Source organism: Scyliorhinus canicula, chromosome 3 (genome assembly GCF_902713615.1).
Source record: "Scyliorhinus canicula chromosome 3, sScyCan1.1, whole genome shotgun sequence".
NCBI lineage: Eukaryota > Metazoa > Chordata > Chondrichthyes > Carcharhiniformes > Scyliorhinidae > Scyliorhinus > Scyliorhinus canicula.
In genome coordinates this window covers 181,816,280-181,836,199 of record NC_052148.1, presented here as the reverse complement: position 1 = coordinate 181,836,199, position 19,920 = coordinate 181,816,280, and the positions used below count along the sequence as shown (strand labels likewise).

At 47.8% G+C, this 19,920-nt stretch overlaps 1 protein-coding gene across 7 annotated transcripts in view; it reads left to right on the top strand.

Moving 5' to 3' along the window:
- Positions 1-19,920, top strand: part of synpo2b (synaptopodin 2b) — a 221,485-nt gene that overhangs the window by 113,240 nt on the left and 88,325 nt on the right. The window lies entirely within an intron of this gene.

Here is a 19,920-nt window from a genome sequence, read left to right as displayed (position 1 = left end):
CTTCTCCACATTAAACTCCATTTGCCACCTCTCAGCCCAGCTCTGCAGCTTATCTATGTCCCTCTGTAACCTGCAACATCCTTCCGCACTGTCTACAACTCCACCGACTTTAGTGTCGTCTGCAAATTTACTCACCCATCCTTCTGCGCCCTCCTCTAGGTCATTTATAAAAATGACAAACAGCAACGGCCCCAGAACAGATCCTTGTGGTACGCCACTCGTAACTGAACTCCATTCTGAACATTTCCCATCAACTACCACTCTCTGTCTTCTTTCAACTAGCCAATTTCTGATCCACATCTCTAAATCACCCTCAATCCCCAGCCTCCGTATTTTCTGCAATAGCCGACCGTGGGGAACCTTATCAAACGCTTTACTGAAGTCCATATACACCACATCAACTGCTCTACCCTCGTCTACCTGTTCAGTCACCTTCTCAAAGAACTCGATAAGGTTTGTGAGGCATGACCTACCCTTCACAAAACCATGCTGACTATCCCTAATCATATTATTCCTATCTAGATGATTATAAATCGTATCTTTTATAATCCTCTCCAAGACTTTACCCACCACAGACGTTAGGCTCACCGGCCTATAGTTACCGGTATAGTTAAGATTTGTCTCCTTCTGTTATGAACCATTAAACAGAATAATAGCTTTCAGTTTAAAGTTTAAAGAGCAGGTAGAAAGATAAACAAATGCCCAACATACTACTTATTATATTTATAAGTAAACAACTATGTGTCATGCAGCTATGTTGCATTTCGGAATAAAATCCTATTCTTTCCCCTCCCTCTGGCTCCGCATTAATTTCATCCCCTATGAAGTACTTTGAGAGCTTTCTCAACATTAAAGACACTATATTAAGGCAAGTTATTGTTAATGTAATTATGTTAACCTAACCCCATTTACGATTTCAGTGTGATTTTAGAAGGTACCCTGTTACTTGCTAAGTATTCAGAGCTGCAAAGCTGAGTATTTAAGGTGGGACAGCAGTGAAAGAGTAATAAATTACAAGGAAATACTTTGTGGTAGGCATGTTAAAAAATGTAAGAGATTAGCATGTAAATGGGAATGGGGGTAGTGTATTGAGATGGATAGAAAACTGGTTGGTAGACAGGAAACAAGAAAGTAGGAATACACGGCTAATTTTACAAACGGCAGGCAGTGTCTAGCGGGTACCAGAGGGATTGGTTTTGAGACCCCAGCTATTCACAAGATATATTAATGACTAAGATGGGGGACCAACATGTAGGACTGAATTCGGGATGGCCTGACGTCGGCGCCAAGAACGGCGCGAACCACCCCGGCTTCGGGCCAACCGGAGGTTACATAATCCTCCGCATGTCCGGAGGCTAGGCTGGCGCCGTAAGGGCCGGCACGAGTTGCCGCATGCACAGAACCGCCAGCGTGGTTCCGCGCATGCGCAGGGGTTGTTCTTCTCCACGCCGGCCATGGCGGAGCCCTACAGAGGCCACCATGGAAGGAAGGAGGGCCCCCACAGTACAAGCCCGCCCGCAGGCTTGAGCCTGGTCGTGGGCCAGGCCACCGTGTGGGCACCCCCCCCCCCCCCCCCCCCGAGGACTCCAGTAGATGGCCCACCAGCCAAGCCAGGTCCCGCCATGTGGGACCATGTCCATTTCACGTCGGCGGGACTGGCCAAAAACGGGTGGCCGTTCGGCCCATCTGGGCCCGGAGAATTGCCGGGGGGGGGGGGCCGCTGCCAATGGCCCGTGACCGGCGTGGCGTGATCCCTGCCCCCACCCAAAAACCGGCGCCGGAGAATTCGGTAGCCGGTGTCGGAGCGCGTTTCACGCCATCCCCCCCCCCCCCGGCGATTCTCCGACCTGGCGGGGGTGCCAACAGAATCCCGCCCATTCTCCCACTGGAAATGAATAGCCTCTGAATTGCTGGGAGCTGGCGACCAGAGGTGTTTCACTATCTCTTGTCATGGAAATTTATGCATGGCAGGGATCGATAGGGATAGCGTCACAAATCCTACTATCATGCCGCCATTTTGAGTAGGTGGCCCGATAGTGAGGTCCAGTACCTGCCCACCCCCCCGCAACGTTGCCCGCCTACTACATGGGATTTTCTGTGACACCCCCCCACACAGTATCAGGATGTCCCGACCCACCCACCAGAGACCTCCTTAAGAAAGTCCCCATAAGAGAGCACGTCATAAGAGAGTCCCCATCATAGAACCCCCATGCTGCCCGAAACAAGACGGTTCAAATTATTCTGGCAGGCATCACAAAACAGGTGATAGCAAATTGCCGGCCCGTTTTTCATTTTGTCTGATTTTCGTTTGAAATCATTATGAAAATGTTTTTCTTTATCACTTTACCAAACCTCGCAACACTTTGTTCTAATGCCCCTCTCTAGTCACCGTGAGGCTCTATTGTCAGGTTTTGAGCAAAGTAAATAAATTCTGTATGTTTTGTGCATCCTAATAATGATATAAAAGAAATCTCAACAGGGCAATAAAAGTTGTTTTTGAACCCAATATCACACGCCCTTTTGGGAATAACCATAATCACGAGACCTCACGACCACTGTAACCTATCACACTGTTTCTGAGTGGGTGATGACAATAAATGTTAGTCTTGACTCCTGAGTTGGAAGTAGGTTCAAGCCCATTCTAGAGGTTTGAGCACAAAAACTCAACTGGATTTAGCACAGTACAGAGGGAGTGCTGCACTGTCAGATGTGGTGTTAAGCCAAAGCTCTATTTGCCCCCTTGAGTGGAAGAAAAAGATGTCATGACACTACTTGTAGAATTGCAGGGAAGGTTTTCCTCAACGAACGGCCACAGCAGACAATCAGCTCACTTACATATTTTCTGTGCACAAACTGGTTCCTGCATTCCCTCTATTGCAAAATTAACCGCGTTTCAAAAGTACCTAATTGGCTGTACATGCGTTGGGACCTCCTAAATTATATAAGTGCAAGTTCTTTCTCTTTTATATTTTTAAAGTGCTTTAGTGGTGGTGCTGTGTCTGACCCTGTTGTTAATAAATCAGTCACAAAGAAATCTAACCCTGATGTTAATAAATCAGTTACGAAGAGATCTAAGATGGTATTGATGGTATAAGATGTTTTTTGTTAAACTAAAGGACCAAGATAACAGTCCCAATCCATAGCACTAAAACATTGAAAGACATGTAAAAGACTGCTAAGTGATGTACTTGTCTGACAGCCAATGCTCTGCATGCCCCCAGCTGCCATTAATCAACTTGATTGTTATTCACCCGTTCTTCCCAGCCAGTCCATAACTGGTAATAACACTTTTCACTCCTACCAGAGAATAAGACACAGTTCTGAATGTTTTTAGCTGTGCACTTTGCTGTTAAACTGTATTATTAGTGAAAATTCTGAATTCTCTTTTTGTGGAACTGGCCCACAATCAAATTAACTACGCCGATGCTGAATCAGTTTTGCAAGTTAATCCAAGAGCCATCACCATCTGGCAAAAAGCACAAGTTGTTTTAAGGGGGAGGGAGAACATAATATGTTACAGCCAAAGGCAACTGTACTAAGCAAAAACGTCTCCCAAATGTGATCCATATGTTTCCAAGGAGCAAAGGACAATCTGCAGATATAGTACAAACAGGCAACTGAGAAAACCCTGTTGTTGGCAAGCAATTAACTGAACTGAAACAATTGCACTCAGGAATCAGACTCATGGGCAGCAACCTTATATAGAAAAGAATTTCTCAAGCTGCATGAATGGTGGGTGAAGATTCATGGTTGGTGCTGACTTTTGCATTGAATCATAATATTGAGATGTAAGCATAGCAATTCCTATGACCGTGGCATTGAAATGCAAATCTGATTAAAGTACTAGAGTCATAGAACACTATTTAACTAAATGGGAACAAAGTCCCATAGCGGGCGCGGTTAGCCGTATGTTTCTGGCACTCGCATCACCGAGAAACACATGGCTATAAAACACTACTCGGTTAAATAAGGGCCTCAGCGTGCAACGTAGTCCAATTTTTACATCGAGGAGCTCCACTTGCCGGAACTCCTCAGTATAGGGCAAGATCAGGATCAGACCCCCGACCCTGCCCCTAAGCCCCAACACACTATGGGAGCGTCCTTGGACCACCCCTGCACTAGCCCGACACCCACACAAGGCAACCCCTGCCCTGTCACCAGCACACAATAAATGCCAGCTTGGCAATCCAATCTGGCACCACTCCTGCCAGGTGGGAATGGCACCCTGCCCAACAAGCATGCATCCCCTGGGAGACCCCCATGAGAGCCATTTCATCTGATTCCTCCTTTGCAGAGGCTTGAACTGAACGGTGCTCGACCGAGGTTTCCAAGGCGAAGGGGATAGATATCAACGGCTCGGGTACCTCGAGAAACTGCATATTAAAGTCAGACTAGTTGTCTCACTCTAATATGCAGATTTGCTAAAAAATGATTCCACCCACATTGGGCGGGATTTACATAGCAACGCCTTGCAAGATTATTTAGATCTTGCGAGGTGTTATGAGCCGGGTAGATCCCGGAGCGGGGTCTTCCGGCTTCTATTGGCCACGCTGCGCTTTTCAGGTGCAGCATGGCCATTGGAACATGTCCATAGTCCTTTACAGCACAGAAAGAGGCTCTTCACCCCATCATGCCTGTGTCGGCTATCAAACACTTATCTATTTTAATCCCATTTTACAGAACATGGGCCGTAGCCTTGTATACTATGGGGTTTTAAATGCTCAACTAAATGTTTCTTAAATGCTCCTTACTTTAAATTTATGCTCCTTAGTTATTGACCCCTCTACCAAGGGCAATAGTTTCTTTCTATCGATATCCCTCATACTTTTGCATACCTCAATGAGATCCTCCCCCTTCTCTGCTTTAAGGAAAACAACCCCAGTCTCTCTTCATAGCTGAAACACTCCAGCCCAGGCAATATCCTGGCGAATCTCCTCTGCACTCTTTCTGAAATAATAACCTTTAGAAGTGGCCAGCCCTGATACACCAGGAGAGGCAGGTTATATTTCAGATGTAGTATATCTTGGTGATGGACTGGGTGTAGAGCTTGACGCTGTAGTGTTCCAGTAAAGAGTTTCTGCTGAAGGCCAAATAGGATGTTTTCTATCTTTGCTGGTGTTGATTTCCAAAAGGTTTGTCCACAATACGATAATGCATGTGAGGCAGTCGGACATTGTGGTGACAGTCAGGGCTACTGGTGGGCAAGGCAAAACTGGTTATCATTGGCTTACATGGTGAGAAACGATCCCGATGAGTAACAAAGAAAAGAAGGAAGAAATCGAAGATGAAACTTTGCAGGACACTGGAGGTGGCTGTATAAGTAGAGGAGGATTGATTGCAGGAAATATGCTGATGTTGGACAGGAATAAAACCATATGAGGAAATGTTGATGAGAACAAGGAGAGGCAACACACCATTGTGATCATCAGACATAAATTGTGGATGACTTTGAACAGGAGATCTCCGGATGTTGCAAGGGACAAATTCCAGACTGAAGTAATTCAAACAGAAAGTTGTGGGAGCGGTGGAGAAGTTATCTGGTTGGAGCAACACAGTCTAGAACCTTGCAGATTATGGAAAGCATGGTGAAAGTTCATTGACCTGAAACATTGACCTTTTCTCTCTCCAGCTGCCTGACCTGCAAACATTTCCAGAACATACGGGGTTGGATTCTCCAATCCCGAGGCAGAGTATCCACGCCAACGTAAACGCCATCGCGTTTTACGACAGCGTGATCGGGCCTATCCCACGTCTAATTCTGGCCCCTACAGGGGCTAGCACGGAGCTGGAGCGGCACGAACTGGGCACCGTGGGATCCACGCATCCGCGTGCGCCAACAAGTATGTGCGTAGTGGCGCCGGGCCAACGCGTGCATGCGCAATGGCCTCCTTCAACGCGCAGGCCCCAATGCAAGGCTACAGGGGCCGGCGCATAGGAAAGGAAGCCCCCAGCCACAGATGCTGGCCCGCCGATCGTTGGGTCCCGATCGCGGGCCAGGCCACATCGGAGGCCCCCCGGGGTCGGACACCCCCTCTACCCCACAGGCTACCACCCGATCCTTAGACACCGAGGTCCCGCTGGCCCAGAGCAGATTAGAATGGCACCAGCAGGTCCTGGCTCCTTTCCTATGGCCACTCGGCCCATCCAGACCGAAGAATCGGCGGGCCGGCCGTGTAGAGCGGCCCGCCACTGTCACCTCGCCAACCACGCGCACGGTGTCAATGGTGCCGGGAATTGCATGCTGGCGTCGGGGCGGCGTGGCCCATTCACGGGGATTCTCCGGCCCGGCGCGGGGCTGGGAGAATCACGCCCTCCGTTCTTATTTCAGATTTCTAGCATCTGAAATTTGTTCCCGGTGTGTAAGGGAAGATTGGAGATAGGCTTTCATTGAAGAGACAAAGAGGTAAAGGAAAGCAGCTGAAAGCACAGGATGATTTCAGCAGCTTTGAAATGGTGGGGAACAGCCTGAGCAAAGATGTCATTGAATGAGCTGAGTTGGACAGATCATGAATCCCTTGGGAAAATGATTGGGATGTAGTGATTTGAGCTTGAAGCTGTTTATAGTGCAGGTTAAATGCATATTTTGTAAGTAGTATTGTAAGCAGAAATTTGCTGTGCCTCCATTATTGGGAAAACATCCCAAGATGCAGCATTGGAATGTAGCCGGTAAAAATGGATTCTGAGCCAAAGAAGGATATAAGGATGGGTGAATAAAATCTTGGTCAAAAAAGTGGGTTTTAAGAATGATTTTCAAACAGTGGAGAGTGGTGGAGAAGCAGAGAGGCTTAGGGAAGATAATTCAAGAACTTTGTGCCAGAACTGGCTTAATACAATCATTAGACAGAACTAGATACCCTTTTCTCCGCATCAAAGACTGAGGGAGAAACACAATAAGATCATGAGAAAATGACAGCATAACACGATGATGTGCACCCAGCCACTCAGCAGAACATATTTTCTCGATACTATACCTGTATTGTTACATGCGAACTGGAATCACTTCAATTGGAGACTCATGCTGGCTACAGCAGATGAAACTCTGGGTTATTATTTGACAAAGCCATTCGGGGTTCAGGTCAGAGGCACCTGTCCACACTTTGACTTTTGAAATTAACTTAACTGTCCAAGGGAATTTGAGATTCAAGGGACAACAGCAAGATACCGGCTTTTTGCATATTGGAGGTGATGCCAGTAGCTGATTCATATTGGCAAAGAAGATTGTATCTGTAGAATCCACAGCAACTACTGCAGGGCCAGTTTGGCAACAGAGCTTAAACTATACATTGCAAAGTGAAGTATCTTTTTGGTTTGTTGGGGTTCTCCAAGCAAAGAATCTGGGCGGCATGGTGGCACAATGGTTAGCACTATTGCTTCACAGCTCCAGGGTCCCAGGTTCGATTCCCAGCTTGGGTCACTGTCTGTGCAGAGTCTGCACCTTTCTCCCCATGTCTGCATGGGATCCCTTTGGGTGCTCCGGTTTCCTCCCACAAGTCCCGAAAGATGTGCTGTTAGGTAATTTGGACATCATGAATTCTCCCTCTGTGTACCTGAACAGGCGCCGGAATGTGGCAACTAGGAGCTTTTCACAGTAACTTCATTGCAGTGTTAATGTAAGCCTACTTGTGACAATAAAGATAATAACAATAATAATAATCGCTTATTGTCATGAGTAGGCTTCAATGACGTTACTGTGAAAAGCCCCTAGTCGCCATATTCCGGCGTCTGTTCGGGGAGGCTGGTACAGGAATTATTATTATTATTAAGATTATTATTATTAGTTGTGATGTTGTTTTCCAGTTCCATGCTGAGCTCATGTAGGTTAAAACATTTCTTGTTTTTTTTCTTCCTTGGTTTTGGTGATTGATTATTTTGTAACATTATTGTGCTGTTTTATAAAAATGCTAAATCTCAATAAACATACTTTTTTAAAAAAGTTATTAACAGTGTGTGAGAGAATGTGTGTGTGTGTGTGTGTGTGTGTACAAGAGGGATGAATGTGTGTTTGTGAGAAGGGTGAATGTGTGTTAGTGAGAGAGAGCGGGGTGATGTATGTGTGTGCGAGAGGGGTGAATGTGTGTATGAGAGAGAGGTGAGTTTGTGCGTGTGTGAGAGGGAGCAGAAAGCATTTGTCTGGCTCACTCTCAATCTCAGAATTCTCACCATCGATCATACCTGGGACCAGTGTGGTCTGTAGACTCAGTACTATGTCATCAAATCAAATTATCAGGGAAATTTAATTTCATCTTGTTTTCAGGGCTTCAGTTCCTTTCCTTTGTGCCTCCTTTGTAATAAACAGACGCTCAGACAGATATCAGGGAACAGTTTACAATGGTTCTGGAATATATGTTACAAGGTTTAGGTCTTTATTGAATTGGAGTTGGTTGGGATTGCTCCATAAATGCAAACACCTGTTAAAGGTGAAAATTATGTCATCCTGAGAGACAAGTAGGGAGGGGGAGATACTCCCTTTTCATTCAGCAGGAGATGTGAAGGATTACGGAGCTTTAGGGCAATTTATGTGGTATGCAATCTTTGCATTTCATTCCTTTTTGTGTCTTGCTTTGACATTTCTCCTTTTGACTCAGTTCTTGTTTTCTTTCACTATATTCTATTTCATTGATTCTGTATACGGTTATACACAAATTTAAAACTGGAAATGCCTTTCTTAGGGCTTAAAAGGAACACCCATGGCTACTTATTTTATACACATATTTAAAACATTTTCACCTTACAAAATGCAACGATACTTTAGATTCTCCGGGGTAGACATTATGGTATGCATCCCTATTTTTTAAATAAATTTAGAATACCCAATTATTTTTTCCAATTAAGGGGCTAAATTGCGCGGCCAATCCACCTAGCCTGTACACCTTTGGGTTGTGAGGGTGAGACCCATGCAGACACGGGGAGAATATGCAAACTCCACACGGACAGTGACCCGGGGCTGGTATCGAACCCAGGATACGTAGGATGATATATACCCTCTCATGTCGCACAGCCCCTCAATCATCCTGATAGACCAGGATAAACCTCATGATCGGGCGCACACCAACATACATCCCCCTCAACTCCAGTGGCATCACCTCAGTCTTCTCTTTCCTTATTCCAAACCATCTCCACCCATGTGGGAGCCAGAAACTGATTTGTCATACCTACCCTTGCAAAAATAAAAGAAAATACACTGAAACCTCAGATCTAAGGAGGAGTTACATACATACTGCATAACGTAATTAAACCCCAAAAAACAGGCTCGGGGTAAAATCAAAGGGGCAGAGAAAATGAGTGGACCGGAAACAATAAAAACATGTTCAGACTATGGCCGAACCCGTAAGCGCCTCCCAATTTAGAAAGGAAGGGAAAGAAGGGACGAAGAAGAACAAAGAAAACAAATGTACCCAGGCCAACTCATGAGGCGATAATCCCCATCAGTTAGAGGGAGAACAGGCCGCCCAGTAAACCAGAGGGAGAAACCCCCCCTCCCCCCAGGGGTTCCCCCTGGGGAAAGTGTTCCCCACACCCGTGGTGAAGGGCATCTCGAGCACTCATCAGTAAAAGGATAATGGCCACAACACTGGCCTAGCCTAGCCCAGCTTAACTGGCACACAAGGAACTGTGCCTCCAGCGGATCCAGCATACCCCAAGGACCTGAACCCCCATTGAACCCACACCTTTCCAACCCCATCCAGTGCAATGCACCACAAGAAGATGATTATTTCAGTCCCAGCCAAGTGGGGGAGTACCCGCATATAAATAGACAAACATTGACCAGAAAGTTAACCAGACCAGACAGATAAATAGACAACCATTCACCAGAAAGTTAACTGGACCAGGCATATAAATAGTGGCTACAAGAGCAGGTCAGAAGCTTGATATTCTGCAGTATGGAACTCACCTCCTGACAGCCCTAAAGGCTCCCAAATCCTTTCTGCTATCTACAAGACACAGGCAGGAGTGGGATGGATTGCTCACCATTTGCCTGGATGAGTGCAGCTTCAGTAACATTCCAGAAGTTCAACACCATCCAAGACAAAGCAGTCCACTTTATTGGCAGCTCTTCCACCTTCTCAAACATTTACCCCTCCATCACCTCCCTCAGTGCAGAGTGGCTGCAGGGCAAGTGCTGTGTTTGCCAGTTAAATGATGCACCGCAGCAGTACACCAAGGCTTCTTTGACAACATAATTTAAACTTGCAATCCAATTGAAAAGAACAAGGGCAGCGGATGCATGGGAACATCACCTTCTCCAATACCTCCTCCAAGTCACAAAGCATCTTCATAGAACCCATAGAATCTCTACATCGCAGAAGGAGACCATTCAGCCCATCAAGTCTGCACCGACCCTCCAAAAGAGCACCCTACCTAAGCCCATTACCCCCCCCCCCCCTCCCCCACCCCCACTATCCCCGTAACCCCACATAACCTGCACATCGTTGGACACTAAGGAGCAATTTAACATGGCCAATCTACCTCACCGGCAAATAGTTTGACTATGGGAAGAAACCAGAGCACCCAGAGGAAACTCACACAGAACACTTGAAGAATGTGCAAACTCTACACAAATAGTTGCCCTAGCCGGAATCAAACCCGGGTCCCTAGCACTGTGAGCAACAGTGCTAACCACTGTGCCACCTTGCCATGTGTAGAAATATGTCACTTCATTGATTGCAGTTCAGCCAAAAAAGTTCAAAGTAGGATCTCCTGCAGGAAATGAGGTGTGATTCCTGCCAGGTGGTTTGACATGATCCGGATTGCAATATACCCACACTTGGCAATTTGTTTGGAGGTTGGGGTGAACTGCGCCCTAAATAAGGTGTGTGGGACCTGAAGACGCTGCTAGGTCCGGCTCCTCAGAGATGAGTGCCCCAATCTCCGCTAATGCTCCGACACGCCCCACACCCCCACTTCTTGCCGGCAAACATTGCCCTGCCGCGTCCCTGACCACCCGGGGGGCTACACTGGCCTCCGAACCTCCCCGGTGTCTCCGTTTGAGGAGAACAGTAGTGATTTGTGTCAGCCTCACATTGCAACGGCAGGTGGGAGAATCACAGAAGCCAGGAGAATCCGGCTTAAAACAGATCCTGTATATATAAATATGTTAATCTGGTCCATTCACAGAGGGAATAACCAGATCACACCAGCTGGAGAGGGCCAGGACCATTGGAAACTGATTAGCCCCTGGCACAAATCCTGTTTCAGGCCGGTTCCGGAATTCTCCTGACAGCAAGATTTGTGCCAGGCGCAACACGGCCACAGAATTGCCCCCATTGTGTGTACATCAATATGAATGCAAGAAACATAAAACTAAGAGCAATTTGGACCCTCAAACCTGCTCAGCCACTCCATAAAATCACGGCTCATGGACTTCCGGTGGTGGCCATGAGCTGAGCGGTCCCATGAAAGGTGGCTCCAACCTTCAAAACTACATGAGGTTGGTGGTGACCCAAAAGACACTGAAGGCCGAGATAGATGCCCAGGAGAACAGGTCCTGGGGCCAAAACCTCCGGATCATCGGGCTACGAAAGGGAACACAAAGAGTGCAACCAAGTTCATGTCAAGGATGATTGGGAAGCTGGTTGGGGAGGAGGGCTTCACCAAACCCCCCAGAGGTAGACCAGGCCCATGGGCCGCTCTGCCAGAAGCCATGACCAGGGAAACTACCATGGGCAGTAATTGTCAGGTTACACAAATACCAGGACAAAACGTATCCTGAGTTGGGTGAGGAACACGCGATCTTGCAAATGGGAAGGGCACACCAGCCGTGCCTACCAGGACAATGAGCGGAATTCAATGTGGCCAAAATTGCGCTCTTCAAAACCAAGGTGTGATAGAAAGATGCTATATCCGGCGAGACTGTGGGTCACATACAAAGACAGGGACAATTTCTTCAACACACCTGAGGAGGCAAATTATTTTGGGTAAAAACTGAACGGGATGGCGCAAAACTATGGATCTCTATGAACGGTGGGGTGAGATATACATAGTCTGTGGGAGTGTTTTTGTCTTTCTCCTCTTTGCTATATCCTGTGGTTCATTTCTTTCTCTGCGATCTTTGCCCCGGTTGGCAAGTAACCCGTCTATGTTTCATTCCACGATTGTCTAGTGGGGAATCAACACGTGCATTGTCACTGCGAACTACCATACAGAGCTTGTGGTATACCGGGGGGTGAGGGCTACAATGCGGGGCCCTACATGCAACAGGGCCAGGCCAACGGGGCGAACAGTGGATTGGCACTCCTCCTTCAACACCAAGGCCGACCCGATGCAAGCCCCAGACAGGACAACACTAAATAGGAAAGGTAAAGAGTTGGAGCCGGGCAGGGATCAGATGGGTCAGGGTTACTGGACTCCTTTTTCAGTGGGGGGCCACCACACTAGCAAATATGCTGGATAAGGAAGAAACACAGGGAGAGTCTCCCGAGAGGGGAAGGTCTGGCATGGGTGGGGATAAGTTAGCAGGCAAGGGGGGGGGGGGGGGGGGATCGATGTGTCGGGGAGGCTGAGGAAGGAGTCACGGGTAGAAGAAAGGGGAGATTGCACGATTTGAGGGGATCGGGTGGGACTGGGTAGCTCAAGGGGGGAGGGGAGGGGGAACGATAGAACGCTGGTCACACAGGTTACAGGGGAATATGGGTGGAAAGAGGAAGGCAGCGGTGGCCTTCTTGGAAAGGCCAAGAGCAAAAGCAAACCGGGGTATGCAGGGCATGTCCACGAGGCAAACATGGCTAACCCTAAAGTGCGGAGGGGGGGGGGGGTACAGAAACCCCGCGATAGGATAGTCACCTGGAACATGATGGGGCCATGAGACCATAAGACATAGGAGCAGAATTAAACCACTCGGCCGATCGAGTCTGCTCCGCGATTCAATCATGGCTGATATTTTCTCATCCCCATTCTCCTGCCTTCTCCCCATAACCCCTGATCCCCTTATTAATCAAGAACTTATCTACCTCTGTCTTAAAGACACTCAGTGAATTGGCCTCCACAGCCTTCTGCGGCAAAGAGTTCCACACATTCACCACCCTCTGGCTGAAGAAATTCCTCCTCATCTCTGTTTTAAAGGATCGTCCCTTTAGTCGGAGATGGTGTCCTCTGGTTCTCGTTTTTCCTACAAGTGTAAACATCCTTTCCACCTCCACTCTATCCAGGCCTTGCAGTATCTTGTAAGTTTCAATAAGATCCCCTCTCATCCTTCTGAACTCCAACGAGTACAGACCCAGAGTCCTCAAACATTCCTCATACGACAAGTTCTTCATTCCAGGGATCGTTCTTGTGAACCTCCTCTGGACCCTTTCCAAGGCCAGCACATCCTTCCTGAGATACGGGGCCCAAAACTGCTCCCAATACTCCCAATGGGGTCTGACCAGAGCCTTATACAGACTCAAAAGTACATCCCTGGTCTTGTATTCTAGCCCTCTTGACATGAATGCTAACATGCTAACACCTGCACATTAACCTTAAGAGAATCGTGAACAAGGACTCCCAAGTCCCTTTGTGCTTCTGCTTTCTGAAGCATTTCCCCATTTAGAAAATAGTCTATGCCTATATTCCTCCTTCTAAAGTGCATAACCTTACACTTTCCACATTGTATTTCATTTGCCACTTCATTGCCCACTTTCCTAGCTTGTCCAAGTCCTTCTGCAGCCCCCTTGCTTCCTCAATACTACCTGTCCCTCTACAGATCTTTGTATCATCTGCAAACCTAGCAACAGTGCCATCAGTACCTTCTTCCAGATAATTAATGTATATTGTAAAACGTTGTGGTCCCAGTACCGACCCCTGAGGCACACAACGAGTCACAGGCTGCCATCCTGAAAAAGATCCCTTTATCCCCACTCTCTGCCTTCTGCCAGTCAGCCAATCCTCTATCCATGCCAGGATCTTACCCTGAACACCTTGAGCTCTTAACTTATTTAACAGTCTGAGACTTAACAGCCCAGTCAAAAGTTCGCCCACCTAAAAAGCCTGAGGGTCGATGTAATCTTTCTCCGGGAGGTGCACGTAATGGCCAAAGAGACCAGATGAGGGTAAGGAGGAGCTGGATAGGACAGGCATGTCAAGCGAGCTTTAACACGAGGGCAAGAGGGCTGATAATTCTATTTAGCAAGAGGGTAGCCTTCACGGCGACCAACACAGTGCCAGACCCAAGGGTACGGTACATAATGGTGAGTGGGGTTCTAAAAGAGGGCTCTGTGATATTAGTGAGTGCAGGACGGTAGCACAGTGGTTTGCACAGTTGCTTCACAGCCCAATGTCCCTGGTTCGATTCCTGGCTTGGGTCACTGTCTGTGTGGAGTCTGTCTGTTCTCCCCGCGTCTGCGTGGGTTCCCTCTGGGTGCTCCAGTTGCCTCACACAGTCCAAAGATGTGCAGGTTAGGTGGATTAGCCATTCTAAATTGCCTTTAGTGTCCAAAAAGGTGAGGTGGGGTTACTGGGTTACGGGGATAGGGCGAAGGCATGGGCTTAAGTAGGGTGCTCTTTCTAAAGGTCAGTGCAGACTCGATGAGACGAATGGCCTCCTTCTGCACTGTAAATTCTATGAATGTTTACGCCCAAACTGGGTGACACCAAGTTCATCAAAAAGACAATGGCAGAGATTCTCAGCCTCGACTCCCGCCAACAGTGTTGTGTCGTGGATGCAAACACAGATAGGTCTAGCCCCTAAAGCAGATTAGCTAAGGAACTTACCATATTCATGGAACAGATCAGGGGGAGGGGGCTGGTGGACCTGTGGAGGTTCAGCCACCCAAGAGAAGGAATTCTCCTTCTCCCACGTCTACAAGGCTTATTCCAGAATAGACTTCTTTGTGGTGAAGAAGTCGGTGTTTTCAGGGGTAGTAGGGGCTCGATACTCCTCTATGCTTATCTCTGACCACAAACCATGCTACGTGGATGTGAGATTGGAGATTATTCGGGCCCATTGCCCGCCATGGAGGCTGGATACAACCCTCCTCACTGACAAAGCTTTTTGTGAAAGGATGAGACTAGCCATCGACAGATACGTACACTGCAACTAGAACAGGGAGGTCTCCCCCTCCACATTCTGGGAGGCACTGAAGGCAGTGATCAGTGGGAGAGATAATAGCTTACAGGACTCACAGAGACAGAGGGGAGAAGGTGGCCAGGCACCTGCTGATCAGACAGGGATAGAGTCTGGAAGCACCATTGAACCGAGAGGAGATCATGGAGTGCATCAATTCCATGCAATGCAGGTGGGTACCAGGACCTGATAGGTTCCCTTTGGACTTGTACAAAACATTTGCGGCAGCACTAGCCCCGCACCTGTGAGAGATGTTCAACGACCAGATGTCGAGGGGGACCCTGCTGTCCACATTGGCACAGGCCTCAATCTCATTGATCCCAAAGAAAGACAAAGACCTGGCAGAGTGTGGGTCATACAAACCCATCTCATTCCGGAGCACTGATGCAAAGTCCTCGTGAATGTTCTGGCAAGATGACCGGACATTTGCTTGCCTGAGGTGATCGCGGAAGATCAGACCGGGTTTGTCAAGGGCAGACAGCTGACAGCAAACATGAGACGTATGATGAATATGACCATGTCCCCACCCGGGGAGGAGACTCCAGAGATGATCATCTGCCTGGACGGAGAGAAGGCCTTTTATCAGGTGGAGTGGATGTACCTCATTGAGGCACTGGAATGGTTTAGGTTTGGGCCAGTGTTCACTATGTGGGTGAAACTGCTCTACAGAGCTCCCATGGCGAAAGTACGGATGAACACCACAAGCTCAATCTACTTCCGACTGCACAGAGGCACGAGGCAGGGATGCTCATCGCCCCACTGCTCTTACCTCTGGCAATTGAGCCACTGGCTATCACGCTCAGAGGATGGAAAGGGCATTTGGAGAGAAGGCATTTGGGGACACAGAGTCTCTCCCTCCGCAGATGACTTGCTGCTCGATGTCTCAAACCTCCCCAGCCAGCATGGGAAAGATAGTGGAATTCCTGAGGGAGTTCAGAGCCTTCGCGGGATACAAACTAAAGCTGAGCAAGAGCAAATTCTTCACAGTGAACCCCCGGTGGAGAAAGGCATAGCTAGAAGAGCTTCCATTCAAACTGTCCCAAACCAAGTTCAGATATCTGGGGATCCAGATAGCAAACAACTGGATCCAGCTCCATAAGTGGAAACTGTCTAGCCTGGTAGAGGAAGTGAAGGGGGACCTGCAGAGGTGGGACTCACTTCCACTCTCCCTGATGGGGAGACGATAAAGACGAATGCCCTGCCAAAATTACTCTTTGTGCTTAGATCACTCCCTATCTTCATCCCCAAATCCTCCTTTGCTAAGGTAGACAAACTAAGCTCAGTCTTCGTGTGGGCGGGAATGAATGCCAGGATCTGAGGAATTGTCCAAAGAGAGGCCGGTGCTTGGAGTCTTGGCACTGCCAAACCTCCTGTACTACTACTGGGCACCGAATGTGCAAAGGGTGCAGGGTTAGTTTGGGGAATCAGGACGGGATGGGTGGAGATGACAGAGGCTTCTTGTGTAAGAATGTCCCTGTGGGCACTGATCACCACCCCATTCCCATTCCCCCCGCCAAGTATTTGATGAGCCTGGTGGTGGCAGCCTCACTGAAAGCTTGGATCCAGCATAGGCACCATTTCAGCTCCTATCTATAAAAACCTAGATACCTCCTGGCCAGAATAGACGCCTGGAGAAGGGAGGAAGGGATGTTGAGGGTCAGAGGCAGCAGAGTGGCAACCTTGGGGGAACTAACAGAAAGGTTCCAGCTCTGGAAAGGGAACTCGCTATGGTTCCTTCAGACACGGGATCTCCTCCGCAAGGAGGCCCCATCATTCCCTCAGGTACACCCTGCCAGACAGACTGATATCACAGGATGAGTAAGGGGAGGGAAAGTGTGCAGACATATATGGATGACTGCTGGATCGACTATGGATAGAGATTAGGGCCCCACTGGATGAAACAAGAGGGTGGTGGGAGGAACAACTACGCCCCAAACTAGGGGGGAGGACTCTGGAGTGAGATATTGTACAGAGTAAACTCCACCTCCTCATGCACGCTACTGAGCCTGATGCATCTGAATGTGGTCACCAGGGCACATATAAGTGGGCTCTTCACGGAAGTGGAAGATTGATGTGAGTGATGTCAGGGGAGTCCACCCAACCATCCCTACATGTTCTAGTCCTGCCCAAGACTGAGCGGATTCTGGACCATGATGTTCGAAGCTCGAAGTTCGAAGCAGGTGCTTTTCACAGTAACTTCATTGAAGCCTACTCGTGACAATAAGCGATTTTCATTTCATTCATGTCCAAGGTTGTGCAGGTTAAGATGGAGCCATGCCCATTGGTGGCGGTCTTTGGGGTGTCAGAACAGCCAGTACTCTTTAAGTGGAGGGGATCCGACACACTGGCCTTTACCTCCCTGATAGCCCGGCAGCGACCCCTACTCGAATAGTGATCGGCAGTGCTGCCCAAGGCCTCAGACTGGCTGGCCAACCTGGTGGAATTCCTGAGGCAAGAAAGGATCAAATTTGCCATTAGGGGGTCAGAGGAAGGGTTCCACTCCAGGTGGAAGCAGTTCACCGTCACCTTCAAAGACCTGTTCATGACCAGCAGCTCGGAGGCAGAGACTAGGGGGGCAGCATACACACTATTGAAAAACAACAAATTGTTTGCACTACACCCGTTGCACGGGTGCTCACAAGCTGTATTACTGTCCTGTTGTCCTGCAACTTGTTGAATAAAAATATACTTTAAAAAAGATCACGGATGATATGATTGTGGCCTAAACTTCACTTTGTTGTCTGCAAAGCACCCCCCTCCATCCCCCCCCCCCCCCCCCCCCCACCCCCCCAATAAGGCTCGATTCCCTCCTCGAACAAAAGTCTGTCAACTATGCCTTGAATAGATCAGCCACCACTGTCTCTGGGATACAGAATTCCAAAGGTTAATGATCCTGTGGCTGTTTAGCACAGGGCTAAATTGCTGGCTTTGAAAGCAGACCAAGCAGGCCAGCAGCATGGTTCGATTCCCGTAACAGCCTCCCCGAACAGGCACCGGAATGTGGCGACTAGGGGCTTTTCACAGTAACTTCATTTGAAGCCTACTCGTGACAATAAGCGATTTTCATTTTATTTCATTCCTCTGAGAAAATAAATTCTTCCTTAACATCCTTAAATGAGAGATCCCTTATTTTGAAACCAGGCCCTCTAGTTCTGGATTTCCTTTCAGTATTTCCCCTATCAAGTCCCCTCAGAATACCAATAAGATCACCAATAAGATTCTTCTAAACTCCAATGAGTATGGGCTCAACTTGCTTAATCTCTCCTCCAAAGACAACCCAATCATCCCAGGAATCAGCCAAGTGAACCTTCTCTGCACCACTTCCAATGCCAGTATATTCCTCCTTAAACAGGGAGGCCAGTATTATGCAGCACTCTACGTGTGTGTAAAGTTCTTGGGACATAAAACAATCAAAGTTACCCAGAGTTAAAATTGCAAAAGCAAACAATGGCTTTCTTTAGTAAACTGCACCTGCAGACTCCCTCTGCTGGTACAAATGTGAATGGTATCATCAGGTGAACAAAATGAACATTGCACTTTTCAAAACACAATACACTGTGCCCCTTGCCTTCCAACCATAGAAATTATACACCACAGAAGGGGGCCATTTATTCCATCTTGTCCATGCCAACCCAAAGATACCCAGGTGTCCTTTCTCATCCCATCTTCCTGCACACTGCCCATAGCCCTGCAGCTTACCGCATTCAAGCTGTAGGTCTAAGTACCTTTTTAAAGAATTAAAGAATTTTAAAGAATTCCGTGAAGAGCCCACTCGTATGTGCCCTGGTGACCACATTCAGTTGCATCAGGCTCAGTAGCGTGCATGAGGAGTACTCTGCTCCACCGCCAACTCAGGCAGCAAATTCCAGACACACACCACCATCTGTGTAAAAAAGCTTTCTTCGTGTCACCTCTAATCTTTCTGCCACTTAGCTTGAGTCTATGACCCCTGCTTTTGAACTTTCTGCCACAGGAAACAGGTTTCCCCTATCTGCTTTATATCTATCCCTCTCAATTTTGTATACCTCAATCATGTCACCTCTCAGCCTTCTCTGTTCCAAAGAAAACAACCTCAATCTCTCCTCATGGCTACAATTCTCCAGCCCTGGCAATATTCTCGTAAATCTTTTCTGCACCCTCTCCAGCGCAATTACATCCTTTCTGTAATGTGGTGACCAGAACTGCACACAATACTCCAGTTGGGGCCTCACCAGTGTAAATGAGAGACACAGCAGGTTTCAATGATTTGTTTCCCAACTGTAAACAATAAACTTCAGCATAACTTGAACATTAATCATATTACATATTCCCACTTTTTTATTTATTTAACAATGCACTCAGTCAAAAACAATGAGCTTTGTCAGCCTACATGTTTTGCGCTTTGGCGAAGAGTTGGGAAAGGTTCCCAGCTGATTATAAGACCATTGAACTGCATTATAAATGCTTCTTCTGGGGCCAACAAGCCCTGGCATTGGAATTGGAATATACAATGAGATGAAAGATTTGTTCACCAACTGAAAATAATTCAGTTTAAAACATAATCACTTACATATGGTGGACATTTTTTTATCACGAGTAGAATATCCTTAACATCAGCTGTGGTCTCATTTACCTCGGCGCAATCTACTGACTGCGTCCTGCCGGAATTGGAATAGGACATGGGTGGTAATTGCCGGGAAAATCTCCCCCGGATTCCCAACGGCCGTTGCACGTTGCGATTTCTGACCAGATCTCGCAAGACATCGCAACCTGTGTCCTGCACGGGCGAAGGGGTTTAAGAACCCAATTAACTGTTCCAGCGCTGGATCTAATTGGCTCCCGGCGTTTATCAGCTCCCCAGGGAGACCCCAGCCAAGCATCGTTTAGTCCAGGACCAGACAAAA